This window comes from Triticum dicoccoides, chromosome 3A, assembly GCF_002162155.2.
Source record: "Triticum dicoccoides isolate Atlit2015 ecotype Zavitan chromosome 3A, WEW_v2.0, whole genome shotgun sequence".
Classification (NCBI taxonomy): Eukaryota; Viridiplantae; Streptophyta; class Magnoliopsida; order Poales; family Poaceae; genus Triticum; species Triticum dicoccoides.
The window spans coordinates 87,164,899-87,180,693 of NC_041384.1; the positions used below are offsets into that span (position 1 = coordinate 87,164,899).

The window sequence follows — 15,795 nt, forward strand, 5'->3', positions numbered from 1 at the left end:
ACCAATGACACATATTTCAATTTTCAACCAATTTATATGCATTAGAGCATGTGCATGTAGTTCTAATTTGAATTATGCACATATGCATTGAAAACTCAATTAATGCATAAAAATGCCCAAACGAATCCCGAAAAATCCCAAAAATTGACATGTTGATGCCGCTCCATAATAGAATGCTAAGTTTCATGAATTTCGGACGACTTTTGGATTTACTAGAATTACAATAGCAAGTACGTCGACGTTTGCTGGAGAGCCACGGTGTCGTGGTGTTCGAAATTCATCCCCATTTCTTGCATGGGACATAAGCATAAACCCATGGACACATATATTATTTTACAACCCATGTTGGTGCATCGGAGCATGAGCATGTAGTTTAATTTTGAATTATGCACCTAAAATGGCTAGAAAACCAATTTAATGTATAAAATGTCTAAACGAACCATGAATAATTCCAATTCTTTTACGACACACATATAGTTGCATGTTCACTGCAAATAAAAGTTCTAGTAATTCAAACACCGTCCATTGCTGTTGTGACCCCAATATGTAATTCAAATCAAGACAAAAAATTAAGTAGATCCCACACAGTTTATTATAACCAACCGTGTGAGATGCAGCACAAAATATCTTGGAGCACCGTCAGAGTATAGTACGCATACGGCTTACGCGAGAAGGTGCGATGGCTATAGTCCACAGCCCGCTCTGAATAAGGGACCATGTCTGATGACACTTTGCGCGCCAGCTTTTTTGCTGAAGCGATTCCAAATTTTCGGCTTCCGCGAAAATATCTACCTCCCTGCCCCCTCCCCCTTACCAAAAGCCACATTTCCCCTGTTTCCGCCTTCCTTTCCAAGTTGAAACCTTCACTCCTTGCTTGCAGCTTCGCCTCCTCGTCGACGACCCTGCTTCACGCTGCTCGACCTCACCTATCCAGGAAGGTAATCCACACCCGACCCCCATCCTCCTCCTCCTTCCACATCCCACATGCCCCGGCCACCGACGCGACACCTTCCACCCAAATCACCGACCCCTCCACCAAATAAGCATCGCCCTAAGCCATGGTTCACACAGTATAGCTAGGATCTCGAGGACCATTTGGCAGCGGAGAAGCAAATCGCGGCCGCACGCGCGGATGAGGTCGCGATGGCTGCCATTCGTGCCGACCCCCAGATCTTGGAGGAGCACCTCGTCGTCGAGGCCACCATTGGCGCCTTGCACGCCGACATCGCGACGCGGTTGGCTGCTTTAAACGATAGTTCGTGGCATTTTATCGAGGCCACCGTCAGTGCCTTCAACGAAGACTACGAGGTGTTTTCGCAGCGTGCATGTGCTTACCTCATCTCGGGAGCCATCAGGTTGGTGCCCGGAGCGGCTCAGGCAACTCACCACAACGACGAGGGCACCCACGATGCGGAGGCCTCGCCCTCTTCCATGTCCAAGGAGTCAATCATCATCGATATCTCCAACAATGAGGAGTAGCTTGTCTTATTAGCTCACTGTAAGGACCCATGTTCAGTTTGCTAGCTACTGCCTTTCTTTAACAAATTCTAGTGAATTATGCTATCTACTTTTACCATGCAATCTTCTGCTCTAGTGTATATGTTCTATATGTCGTGTAATGTGGCGTTCAGTTAACTGTTTGGTTCAATTCTACAAATGTGGTGTTCAATTCTTCGGGGTGCAATTTTCCAAGTTGTCAAGCATGCTTGGTTTGGTTAATTGTCTGATCTTATATTAGGAGTATGTTATATTGTGCAATGTGGTGCTCAGTTAACGTTTGGTTCATTTGTTGTGGAGGTTAGTTAACTGTTTGGTTCAATTCTGCAATGCGATGTTCAATTGTTGTGGGTGCATTCTGTTATTGTATACCATGTGAGAAATAAATCAAATTTGGTTGTACTAAATACATGAGAAACAAATACAATTGCTATATTTTCCAAGTTTTTAAGCATGCTTGGTTTGGTTAATTGTCTGATCTTCTATTAGGAGTATGTTATATTGTGCAATGTGGTGCTCAGTTAACGTTTGGTTCATTTGTTGTGGTGTTTATTTAACTGCTTGGTTCAATTCTGCAATGCGATGTTCAATTGATGTGGCTGCATTCTCTTATTGTATACCATGTGAGAAATAAATCGAATTTGGTTGTACTAAATACATAAGAAACAAATACAATTGCTATATTTCCAAGTTGTTAAGCATGCTTGGTTTGGTTAACTGTCTGATCTTCTATTAGGAGTATGTTATATTACGCAATGTGGTAGTCAGTTAATGTTTGGTTCATTTGTTATGGTGTTTATTTAACTGCTTGGTTCAATTCTACAATGCGATGTTCAATTGTTGTGGCTGCATTTTGTTATTGTATACCATGTGTGGAATAAATTGAATTTGGCTGCACTTAATACATGAGAAACATATACAAGTGCTATATTTCCTAGTTCTTAATCATGCTTGGTTTGGATAAATGGGTTTTCCACGTGGCTTGAATTAATCTGATGAATCTGCAATGTGCTTATTTTTCATTAACATATTTTACAGATAGGATGCGAACCCTTACTTAACCTGATGACTAATTACCTTATATGTGTTGCAGGGAAACAATGGGAAGCATTGAGGTTTACAATTGAGGTTAGCACGTGCATGGTCCGTTGTCTAATAGAACATTATTGTGCAATTGCAGGAACCATTCTAATATTTAGGTTTTAAACAATTTGGTCTTGCACATGTAGGTCCTACTGCGAGAGGTTTTGACCCACTGTTCGACCCTTTTTGCATATGGGGAAATGAGTTGTCCATGAATATCAATCAAGTCAAGAAACTCATAAATATTGTTAGGATAAAGAAATTAGCGGCAAAAAACAACAAAATCTTTGTCTGCACAATGACGAAGACATCAGTTCACTACAAGATGGTACTGACTATTATACCTTGCCTTTTTTTATCCCTTTGCCCCATTTCCAATATACATAAGATATTTATGCACATCCTTGTTTTCAGGCCTTTCCAAAGCAGGTCACTAAGGATTACCTCTCAAACCACCTATATGATCAGGAGGCGAGGAAAATTTTCATACAACACTTATGGTTCAATATTGAAGTGTTCCTGAAGAGGACGAAGGATGGATGGTCAATCTATTGGGGAACGTAGTAATTTCAAAAAAATTCCTACGCACACGCAAGATCATGGTGATGCATAGCAACGAGAGGGGAGAGTGTGATCTACGTACCCTTGTAGACCAAAAGCGGAAGCGTTAGCACAACGCGGTTGATGTAGTCATACGTCTTCACGGCCCGACCGATCAAGCACCAAAACTACAGAACCTCCGAGTTCTAGCACACGTTCAGCTCGATGACGATCCCCGGACTCCGATCCAGCAAAGTGTCGGGGAAGAGTTCCGTCAACACGACGGCGTGGTGATGATCTTGATGTTCTACCGTCGCAGGGCTTCGCCTAAGCACCGCTACAATATTATCGAGGATTATGGTGGAGGGGGGCACCGCACACAGCTAAGAGAACGATCACGAAGATCAACTTGTGTGTCTATGGGGTGCCCCCTGCCCCCGTATATAAAGGAGCAAGGGGGAGGCCGGCCGGCCCTTGTGGGCGCGCCAAGGAGGAGTAGGATTCCTACTCCTAGTTGGAGTAGGTTTCCACCTTTCCTAGTCCAACTAGGAGAAGGGGGGGAAAGGGGGGAAGAGGGGAAGGAAGGGAGAGAGGGGTCGCGCCCCAAACCCCTTGTCCAATTCGGACTGGGCTTGGGAGGGGCGCGCACCACCTCCTGGTCCTTTCCACTAAGGCCCATTAAGGCCCATTGCTTCTTCCTCGTATTCCCGTAACTCCCCGGTACCTCCGAAAATACCCGAATCACTCGGAACCTTTCCGATGTCTGAATATAGTCGTCCAATATATCGATCTTTACGTCTCGACCATTTAGAGACTCCTCATCATGTCCCCGATCTCATCCGGGACTCCGAACTCCTTCGGTACATCAAAACTCATAAACTCATAATATAACTGTCATCGAAACCTTAAGCGTGTGGACCCTACGGGTTCGAGAACAATGTAGACATGACCGAGACACGTCTCCGGTCAATAACCAATAGCGGAACCTGGATGCTCATATTGGCTCCCACATATTCTACGAAGATCTTTATCGGTCAGACCGCATAACAACATACGTTGTTCCCTTTGTCATCGGTATGTTACTTGCCCGAGATTCGATCGTTGGTATCTTAATACCTAGTTCAATCTCGTTATCGGCAAGTCTCTTTACTCATTTCATAATACATCATCTTGCAACTAACTTATTAGTTGTAATGCTTGCAAGGCTTATGTGATGTGCATTACCGAGAGGGCCCAGAGATACCTCTCCGACAATCGGAGTGACAAATGCTAATCTCGAAATACGCCAACCCAACATTCACCTTTGGAGACACCTGTAGAGCTCCTTTATAATCACCCAGTTACGTTGTGACGTTTGGTAGCACACAAAGTGTTCCTCCGGTAAACGGGAGTTGCATAATCTCATAGTCATAGGAACATGTATAAGTCATGAAGAAAGCAATAGCAACATACTAAATGATCGAGTGCTAAGCTAACGGAATGGGTCAAGTCAATCACATCAGTCTTCTAATGATGTGATCCTGTTAATCAAATAACAACTCTTTTGTTCATGGTTAGGAAACATAACCATCTTCGATTAACGAGCTAGTCTAGTAGAGGCATACTAGTGACACTCTGTTTGTCTATGTATTCACACATGTATTATGTTTCCGGTTAATACAATTCTAACATGAATAATAAACATTTATCATGATATAAGGAAATAAATAATAACTTTATTATTGCCTCTAGGGCATATTTCCTTCACAATCATCCACAGACACTGGCCTAAAGTTGCAAAGACCTTGAACATGAATGAAGGCTCAATATTCGCCTTTCGCTTCAGCAGTTTTCCAGATGAGATGCATCTGTCTATGTACCGTCTATGATGCTAATTTCGAAAGGTTCTAGATGTTGCATGTGAAACTTGGTGTTGGTGCAGTTGTGTAATGGGGTAGCTGAGTGCTGAAGCAATATCATGTTATACTCAGATGTATTTCAATTATGAAATCCTGCTTCCTTAATATGAAATGAAATATATTATGTGCTTAATATGAATGTCAATTAGGTTAATAAATGGATTACTAATAATAGGTAAATTAGCCCGCTAATTGGGTTTTCCTATTGCAAATGGTTATTGATAAAACACCATGGGCGATGACCTAGGCAACGCACATAATTTGTAGGAACAAAATGTGTTGGATCAATGAATAATCACACACGACATTCTCTTGAAAACTATTTGCGTTACGCCACCTTGTGCAAATATTTTCCTTGGAGTGACTGTGTGGGATGTATATACGAACAGAAACGTTTAGCGGCGACTGACTGTGTGGGGTGTACTTACAATCGAAAACGATTTTGCTTGTATAATTGTATTTTTTTAGCACTACTGTATGTATAACCGTATTTGGTCGCTCGCCGGTCGCACACGACCTCATTTTACCGAGCGTGTGTGCCAGGAGGGCATATCCCCGACGGTTTCTGGGTCGTGTGGGAAGGACCCCCCTATCGCAGTCACTCACTAGGTGACGGTTCCGAACACCATCGTGCAAAGGGGTTAAAAACCGTTTGTATAGCACCTCGCTGTACCAGTGATATCAGCAATCATTTGCTCACAACACACGCGGCTTGTTAACAGGAATCGTATGTGTTGTTATCGGTCTTCCCACACATTTTCGATTACAGACCTGTTTGCCGCGTGTCACACAAATCTTGTTAAGTTGAACCGTTTTTGTTCTCTTGGCCCAAGCAAGCAGTTCATCCGAGTGAACTGTATGCCGTATATCACACACACCTTCATCTGGCTGCCCGTTTTTGTTGTTCCGCCTCATCACAAATAGTTTATCCGAGTGAACTATATGCCGTATATCACACATGCCTTCATCTGTTTGCCTGTTTCTTTTGTTTGCCTCATCGCAAACAGTTCATTGAACTGAACCGTATGCCCATCATCGCACACACAACTAAAATATGAATCGTGTTTGATGTATCCTTCATCGCAAATGGTTTGCATCTTTTTTATGGTTATTTTACATCACCGTTTGCGTTTAATGCATCGCACACAGTTTCGTCAAAGGGTCTCTGATCGTAGTGCCGCGTTAGCAGCATCCTGCAGTAGTGAATATAAAGTGTTGAGAAAAAAGAGGTTTGGGAATGGTGGCTGCTAACAAGGCTTGAAGGTTGCTCGACCCCTCTTGATAGCGCGGTTTTTCTGTGACTCGAATAAATTGAAACCAAAGCTTCGATTCGCCAGAAAACCACGCCTTTTACCATTCTGTAGTGTGTGTGTGTGGGGGGGGGGGGTGTTAACCATCTCCTCAATCAATCTCCGAGGAACCAATGACCCTAGTTACACCTTAGCAACCATCATTAGTTCCACTAATCACATTTCCATCACACCAAAAATACTATTTAAATATAAATCCACTTCCAGCTTACAACGCTTCAAATGAACTATATGCAAGAAATACTATTTAAATATAAATCCACTTTCAACTTTCAACCATCATTAGTAGAAGTGTGAAGAAGTGTAAGATATGCGAAAAATACTACTCCCTCCGTCCCAAAATATGAAATGTTTTTGCAAGCTAAAACAACTTGCAAAAATGTCTTATATTATGGGGTGGAGGGAGTATTTGTGAACTAGTGTAATCCACTTTATAAATATGCAAGAGATACTACAATCTTTAGAAATACTATTTCACTATAAATATAAATCCACTTTCAACTTTTTTCACTTAACAAAAAGAATTAGTGATGAGTTGGCTACTAGATCATGGTGGATGCTTTGGCCTGTTTCTAACAACTTTGGATAAAATCTCTACCCTGCATCCCTTAGAAGGAATTTTATTGTTTGTCTTATAGCTTTTGCGTACAAATAAAGTTGTAGTTCAAATTTTTTACCAACAGTGGTGCTAGCCCAAATGGCTAGTGCCGCTAATCTCAATGGCAGAGTCATGAGATCGACTCCAACACTTGCATCATTTTTGGCAAAAGAAATAGTAAGACGTTCATTGGACCGACCACGTCATATGAAAAAATAGATCACGCGAGAGAGCAAAATGCGGTCAACACCCACCTACCCTACACGAACCGCAAATCAAGTGGAAACGGAAACCTTCCCATTAAATAGCTAATTATTGCCCACGACTCTACGCAACCGCTTGATTGCGATCGAAGGGCTCATGGGTCGTTTGCTCGCATCCCTAAACGCGGAGTTCATTTTGGCGTTACTTGTGCTCTCACCTGTAGCAATTAATAGCAACCACAATTATAAAAACCATTATGATTAAGATAAGTGTGACAAGCAAACCCATCCGGGATCCCTCAAATAAAGTTAAATCATCCCGGTCGACGTTGTTCTCTTGTCTTCTCGAAGAATCCTCCGCGAGTCGGGATCAACCTCCACGGTCCCATATGCGTGCTTCCTCTTTTATAGGTGCAGAGTGCATGGCCGGCGGCAAAAACATGATGACTGTGTTGGTGTCAGCGGAGGTGGAGGCCGAGATGGACCTAGAGTTATCATCTCGCATCGGGGTGCCCAACTTTGAGTTCGCCTTCAATTCGGAGGTCTTTTCCAACATGGTGATGCAGATAGAGGTCATCACCGGCGGCGACGTCAGTGGAGGGTCTCTCCTCATAGGCGATGACAATAAGAAAGGTGCGTGGATCCCACCCCTGGGTTCGATATGTTTGGCCATTTGGAATTGCATGCATATTTAATTCGATGCATACGTTAATTTGTGTGGGCATATGGGGTTGTTGCGCTTGATTTGATTTGATTTGAAATGGTCGGGTAATTTTGTTTCAGCTCAGGCTGACCCTTCATTCAGGCAGTTTACCGTGTTAGTGTAACATGGGGGCAACAGAGGGAATCCATAAGTTATGTGCTTGTGCGTGTGTTGATGTGGTGTACACCTATGTTAGTGCGACATTTTCTTTGTTCACCTATGTTAGTTTGTTTTGTGTGCATCGAAACATTTAGGCTTTGTTTGGACGTAGGGGATATAGGACCCGGGGGAGACAATCCACAATAGGGATTTTTCCCATCACACAGGAATCCGTGGTAGAAAACCATGGCCCCGCTTACCACCATTTGGTTCACTCATGATGGGGGAAAGACGGGGAAAAGTTTGTCCTCTAGCACAGACCAGCGCCAGGGTCACGGGCAGGAGTGCGCTAACTTGTCTAGAGACAACATGTAAGAGACGAGGAACTCCATCCACGAGTGGAAAGACATTTTTTCCTCCCAGGGAATTCACGAGAAAGCGAAGAAATTTTTCTGTTCCACCTCTCGACCAAATGGTACGGCGGAAAAACCGGGGAAGGTCTACCACCGGGTGGGAGTTTCCAAGGAATGGATCGGGATCCCATCCCCTGCTGCCAAATGAGGCCTTAAGGTCATTGTTAGCCTGCTTGATAACTACTTTTGTTCAAGTAGTTCAAATACTTGTTGCATAGAGATAAATTTGGCACTAGCACATATGCGGTTACACTAGACTGCTAGTATAAGTTTTGCACGTGAGATCTTATGTCGATGGGTGATCGTCAAGATCAGAGATTGTGGGGATCCCCTTTTAGAGATTCAGTCGGGGGTCAAACACTTCAGATCACTTGAGAGATTGAGCCTTTGTTTATCCAGGTTCATGTCAGCAAGAAGGTGTAACACTCGACGTCCTAGTGCTAGTTCTTGCTTCTGAAGACAAGTGGTGTGTGTGTGTGTGTGATAACAAGGTTTTCCTCCTCCCTTGAGGCTCCAGTTTGTCCCTTATTTAACATGAGAGCAGCCATAGTATACACTCTTTGGCGCATGTGGTGTGATCGGGATCAAATGCCCCCTCCTCTCGACCTGCCCGGGCCTATCCAAGCCTAGGCACCGTGTATTTCATAGGAATTGGTGGCGTTGCCCTTCAGCAGTGCAATGCTATCTCTTTAACTGTGTCGCTGAATCCATCCGTCATGAAAAAGGTGGATGGAAACCATCTAATGACAACTCCAACACGCCGACGCATTTTGTCTGTGCATGTCCATTTAGACCGAAATGGACACAAAAAATGGCCCAATGTGCCGACACAAACAAACGACCATCCTTTTTCATCTGTCCGGGACCCATTTCTAGCCTGAATTTGGGCCGGATTTCCGTCGACGCACGCATGATACGGACGCGCGCCACATCCACCCTTGTCCTTCTCCTGACCCGCCCCTCGGTGATGACGTCCGTTTGATCAGGTTCGCATCGCGGCATGTTGGGGTCGCACTTTGGAGTTGCCCGTTCTGGTCAGGTCCCGCCCCGCGACGTCTTGCATCTATAGTCCTCGTACTTGCTGGCCACGTCCAACTCAGTCCTAGAACTTGCGTATTGCTTCAATACGGTCCCGGTACATGAAAATACGTGATCAATACGGTCCTTGATGTTGAAACGTCAGTCCTAGCTCTACACGCCACATACGTATCTCGTATTTCTGTAGTGAAGGCCACGTCTGTATGCGGCCCATATGTCAGTGGGCCGAGTGGGCCGAGAAATAAAATGAAAAAAAGAGGCAAAGGGGGATTCGAACCCACTAGCTGTGCCCAACCACTACCCGAGCCGGCCACCAGACCAAGTGCATGATCTTGTTTGACATGGGGATGCACCATATATTATAAGCATATCACTGTTTCTTTAAAAAATTATACGTGAATTTTAAAATATTCATGAGTTTTTATTTAAAAAAAAGTTCATCGATTCAAAAAATGTTCATGATTATAAAGTAAAACGTTGTGTCTACAACAAATGTATGTAAATTTTAAAAAATAATCAACACAATGCTTGGGAATTTTAAAATTATAATTCGAAGATTTTAAAAATCTGGTTCAAAAATGTATTGATGGATTCAAAAATGTTCGTCACAAAAAAAATTCTGACTCTCAAAAGGTTTTCAAGAAATATTTTGCCTATGAAAAAAAACTTGTTTACGAGTTCCAAAAAACATGTGCGCAGTTTCACAAAAATTCACTAACTTGTCAGCGTAGTCCGCCGTATTGCATACAGAAGTTTTGAAATTGTGAATATTTTTTAATTCATTATTTTTCCAAAGGCGGTCCACCATTTTAAAAATTGGTCTGAAGGTTTTTCGAATTCAAATTTTTTTATCGAATTAAAAAAATGTTGACCATATTTTTGAAGTTACAAAAATTTTCTTAATTCATGAACTTTTAACAAATTCGTGAATAATTTTTGAAATGGCTTACATTTTTTTTGGAACTCGTGCTCATGTTTTTTTGCAAAGGCGAACATTTTTGTTTAATTCTTGAATAGCTTTTGAAATTAAGAAACATGCTGTCTGTGATGAACAATTTTTTAATTCATCAATTATTTTTTTGAATCAGTGACCATTTTTTTCAAAATTTACGAAATAAAATTTTCTAAATCCCAACCATTTTCTTGAATATTTTCATAAATTCAAGTATTTTTTGTATATACAAACTTTTACTTTTGAATCGTGAACATTTTTTGTATCAATGAACATAAAAGAATCAATTCATGAATTGAACAGAAAAGAATCAATTCATGAATACTAAGTGTGTGTGTGCGCGTGCGATATGTGACGAGATGCATATATATTTAGTCTTTTGTACAAGTTGTGAACATGTTTTTGGAGTTTTCTAAGTTGCACTCCCTATATATATGTGAGGAGATGCACTCCCAAAATATTCACCATATTTTTGAAGTTGTGAACATTTCTAAATTCATGAGCTCTTTACAAGTTAGTGAATTTTTGTGAAACTGCGCACATGTTTTTTGGAACTCGTAAACAAGTTTTTTTCCATAGGCAAAATATTTCTTGAAAACCTTTTGAGAGTCAGAATTTTTTTGTGACGAACATTTTTGAATCCATCAATACATTTTTAAAATCTTCGAATTATATTTTTAAAATTCCCAAGCATTGTGTTGATTATTTTTTAAAATTTACATACATTTGTTGTAGACACAACGTTTTACTTTATAATCATGAACATTTTGTGAATCGATGAACTTTTTTTAAAATAAAAACTCATGAATACTTTAAAATTCACGTATAACTTTTTAAAGAAACAGTGATATGCTTGTAATATATGGTGCATCCCCATGCCAAACAAGAACACACACTTGGTCTGGTGGCCGGCTTGGGTAGTGGTTGGGCACAGCTAGTGGGTTCGAATCCCCCTTTGCCTTTTTTTCATTTTACTTCTCGGCCCACTCAGCCCACTGACATATGGGCCGCATACAGACGTGGCCTTCACTACAGAAATAAGAGATACGTATGCGGTGTGTAGAGCCAAACTGACGTTTCAACCCTAGGGACCGTATTGATCATGTATTTTTATATACCGGGACCGTATTGAAGCAATACGCAAATTCCAAGACTAAGTTGATCATGCCCAGCAAGTACGAGGACTATAGATGCAATTATCTCTTCCAGGTGGGCGCGACGCCTAGTGTTGACGAGGGTCTTAACTTCCCGGCAGTCCTCGAGGTCGTTCCTGGTGGAAAGATCCACCGGGCACCACCTGCCGGTGCCCCCCTCGAAAGCGTTGGTTCCTCTCTTACGGTCCAGGACGTCGCGAAGGTCGTCGATGCGGGCGGTGTCGGATCCACGGGCCCTGCGATTTCCTGGATCCACGGGCGCATGGGGGACTCCTCCTCCAACGCGGCACCGGCGGGTGTCGGAGGAGAACGCACATGGTCTGGAGCGCGGCCACCTTGGTGGCCTCGCCAGCGCCCGGCCGACGGCGCGCTGGTGGGGGCTCGACGAGCAGGCACCGCCGGGGGGAGCTGAGCCCCCTGCCGCTAGAAGACTGGCTGAGCCGCAACGATGTCCCATGCCATACCCAGTGGTTCCCAGCGTGCTGGCGGCGAAGGCCGCTGCCGCCGCTGTGCCTGCGATCGACGGGAGGGCATGGTTGATGATGATTGATACAACAAATATTTAATATTTGGATTTAGCTGTGGTGTTCAAACACATCTATCCCCTGTCCCTGCAACAGCAGAATACAATCAATCCACTGCAACTGAGACTAGCCACTGGACAATGGATGCGAACCATGCGACTCAGAAAACTTGAAAAGATGCTATTCCAGCTGACACCTAAAGTTCTACTACTTGATGTCCTTTAAGGAATTGTAGGTTTTGAAATCCTAGTATTCATGTTACAATTCCTGGTCAAGATTGCAGTGAACCTTTACAAAAGGCATTGCCTAAGTTCGGCTTGTGACAAATAGTTATCTGACGAAGTTATATGAAATTCCAGTAGGATCCTTGGGATAACATCTATGATCTCTTTCCTCACTGAGCTACAAGCATGTTTAGGTTGCTTGCTGCAGCTAAATTGCCGTTCAATTTTTCTGATATTATTTTTACCATTTACGACATAACTGAAGAGTGATTAAATGAATCTGCACCATTGAACAGAGTGTTTCAAGTATTTTCACAGAAGAAAAATATGTCCAATGGTTTAATTGCTTACCTTTTACTTCTCCTAGTTGTCTTGTATTTCACTGATCTTGGTATTTTGCAGCTGATAATGGACAGATAGACTGTTTCTCAACCATGGCAAGTACACCAATTTTAACAGTAAAGACCCTTCATATCAATTCAGCGATTCTTGCTGCAAGAAGTCGCTTCTTTCTAAAGGTAATTTTATAACCATGTGAAATACATTTGTATGATCAGTTCAAGTTTCTGATAAGCTTCATGTTTCTTAGCTTTTCTCAAATGGCATGAATGAATCTGATCAGACGCATCCAAGAATCAGGATTGCTGATTCAGGTAATGTGATAGCTTAACTGTAACATTCTTCCTCTTATATTTTATTCTTATTTGCTACTGTGGTTGTGCTACTATTTCTTGTCATAAGAGTATTTATGGTAAATAAAAGATTATTTTTTATAGTCTCTGCACTTAAATTTACTGGTAATTCAGCATGCACACTGTATATATTGCATGTACCATGCACTATCTAAATATCCACTGATATGTGTCGTCTCTTTTAGTCATCGATGTGGGAAAATCGTGGATTAATTAACTCACTCCTAAGTAGGGAACTCTCTCTTAAGTTTATGTTTTCATATGCAATTATCAGCCATTGGATCTGATTGTATTGAATGATTGAGATCGCTTGGATTCCTCCCAACTCGTATGTTTTCTCTAGTAGTATACATATAATTTTTCTGTGATTGGAAAAAAAGTTAATCTCCCATGGAGCGTTTGTCAATACTGTAAGTCAGTAGTCAACTTCGAAAATTATTTAGGGTACAAAAAGAGTGTCCTTTTTTTTGCTTATTTGTTGAACTGTTCTCTTATGATTTTTCTGTTTTCATTCTACTTGGAACAGAGGAAAAGGCCTTTATGGAGCTTTTAAGCTTCATGTACAGTGGAAAGTTGACAACAATTGAGCCCACTCTTCTGCTCGACATCTTAATGGCTGCCGACAAATTTGAGGTTCTTTCTTGCATGCGGTACTGCAGTCAGCTGCTCAGAAGCCTGCCTATGACCACAGAATCTGCACTGCTATAGCTTGACCATCCATGCTCCCTTTCAATGGCTGCTGAAGCTCAGAGTGTGGTAGGTGCAGCCAGGGAATTCCTTGCTGAGGAATACAAGATTTTAGACAAGTGAGTGATCCCCATTTGATGGAGCAATTTTTATTTTTCATTTTGGAGAAAAATGTAGGCATTGGCCATTGTAATGTGCATGAAGTGTACTCATGGCATGGTTTGTCCCATTTCAGGTTTGAAGAAGTGATGAACATCTCTCTTTCTGGAATCGAGGCGATCTTTTCGAGCACTGACATACAAGTAGCATCTGAAGATGCGGTATATAACTTCTTGCTTGAGTGGGCCCGTGCGCGATACCTGGAACCGGAGGAAAGACGCGAGATCTTGAGCAGCCGTTTGCTTCCGCTGGTACGCTTCAGTCATATGACATGTGCCGCACTTCAGGAGATCCTAGCATGCACTGATGATGATATAGACCGTGAGCAAGTAACCAAGCACATCAATGAGGTCCTCCTCCACAAAGCTTACCCAACCCAGATGGAAGGTGCTCTTGCAGCAGATGTATCAACTCTCGATTGGCAATCTGCTGAGCGAACTTACGGGTCCAAACATGTGAAAGCGGTTGCGTTTGATCGACCTTACCCACAGGTTATAGTTTACATGGATCTAACGCGCGCCGAATGCTCCGGATTCTTCCCATCAGGAGTTATATTGTCGGACTGGTTCAATCTCGCAGGTCAGAAATTCTATCTCATGGCAAACTGTGTACTGGATGAGGAGACAGAGTTGTACAGCTTTTGCCTCTGGTTAGGGATATATGGAAATTCTATCTCAGGCTCGTCGTGTTTCGATATTGAGTTTGCTGCAAGGACAAGATCGTCAGGAAAATTCTTGAGCAAGTACGGCGGTAGGCACACATTCAGCGGGTCTTTGCTGGAGGGATGCGATGATCTTTTTGGAGTTCCATGGTCGACGTTCATTGCGGACGACAGCCTCTTCATTGACGGCGTGCTGCATCTGAGAGTTGATCTGACTGCGGTGGAGCAGCCTGAATTACAGACCTGATGGTATTTCACTCAGCAAAGTTAGGGTGTGTCTTGAGCCCTGCATGTGATACTGTGAGCTGCTGCAGCAGCCAGGAAGTTTAATCCCTGGGCATTGTCCGGGGTAACCTGAATCATGTGTTGTTGTTGTTGATCGGTTGCTACTGCAAGTCAGTAGTAACATGTGTGTGTGTGTGCGCTGACTGCTGACTTTTGTATGTTGCTATCATACTTCAGAATTTTATTTATGCCTGTGCGAATGGTCTCTGTGCTGGGAAAGTGATTTTGTTGGCTGAATGATGCAAGGAGATTCCGACTTGGTGCTTCAACTGCTTCCATCTGACTTACTGTAGTGTTTTTCTTTTCTAAATGTTAGTCCACACACTTGCTGAATCTTGAATCTTCGTTGACAGTCAGCGGTTCAGGGCTTGCATTGCTACAAGGTCATCCGTCCCAATGATCACATGGATCGTCCCTCTTCTTTTCGTTCGTCCTTCGAATGTCGACGGATTTGTGAAGTTCTTAAGCGTGGATGCTGATTGGTGCGCTCCCCCCCCCCACCCACCCACACACACGAGCGCCAGAGGAGGCGGAGGGGGCGGCGGAACCCTAGCCGCCGGTCCAGGCCACCATCCTTGCCCCCTCATGTCCTTGTTGCAGCCTTGGTGCGCTGACGGGCAAAGCTTGGCTAGCATCGGCGACAGAGGGGTGCCTTCCTTCGCTCGTTCGGCGCTTGGTGGCGCAACGTGTGGACGAGATGTGGCGGCACCACGGCAGCAGCCGGCGGTGGTGGCGCGGTTTGTGGGCGGCGGCATGAAAGGGTTGTGGTTTGCGGGTTGCGGGGGTGCGCACTATGTCATCGGAAGGGATGGGACGGGTGCGTCTCGGATCTGCCTTTCCGGGGATACAGACAGCTCGGCTCGTTGTGGTGACGGGGCTCGGCTTGTCGCTAGTGATAGCGTGCTTGCCGGCCTCCGGTCAGGCCTAGTCTTGTACTCCGACAAGGGTGTGCGGGCTACGGTCAGCGTGGGTTGGTGACCTTTGTTGCGTACCTGCAGTGGTGGTTGACAGCGATTGTGGTTTGGTAGGGGTCGCGTTCCGGCTATGGTGGGTGCACCAATGATGGGCGATGTTG

At 43.5% G+C, this 15,795-nt stretch overlaps 1 pseudogene; it reads left to right on the forward strand.

Moving 5' to 3' along the window:
- Positions 1 to 11,595: 11,595 nt before the first annotated feature.
- LOC119271285 lies at positions 11,596 to 14,878 on the forward strand (annotated as a pseudogene).
- Positions 14,879 to 15,795: the final 917 nt, after the last annotated feature.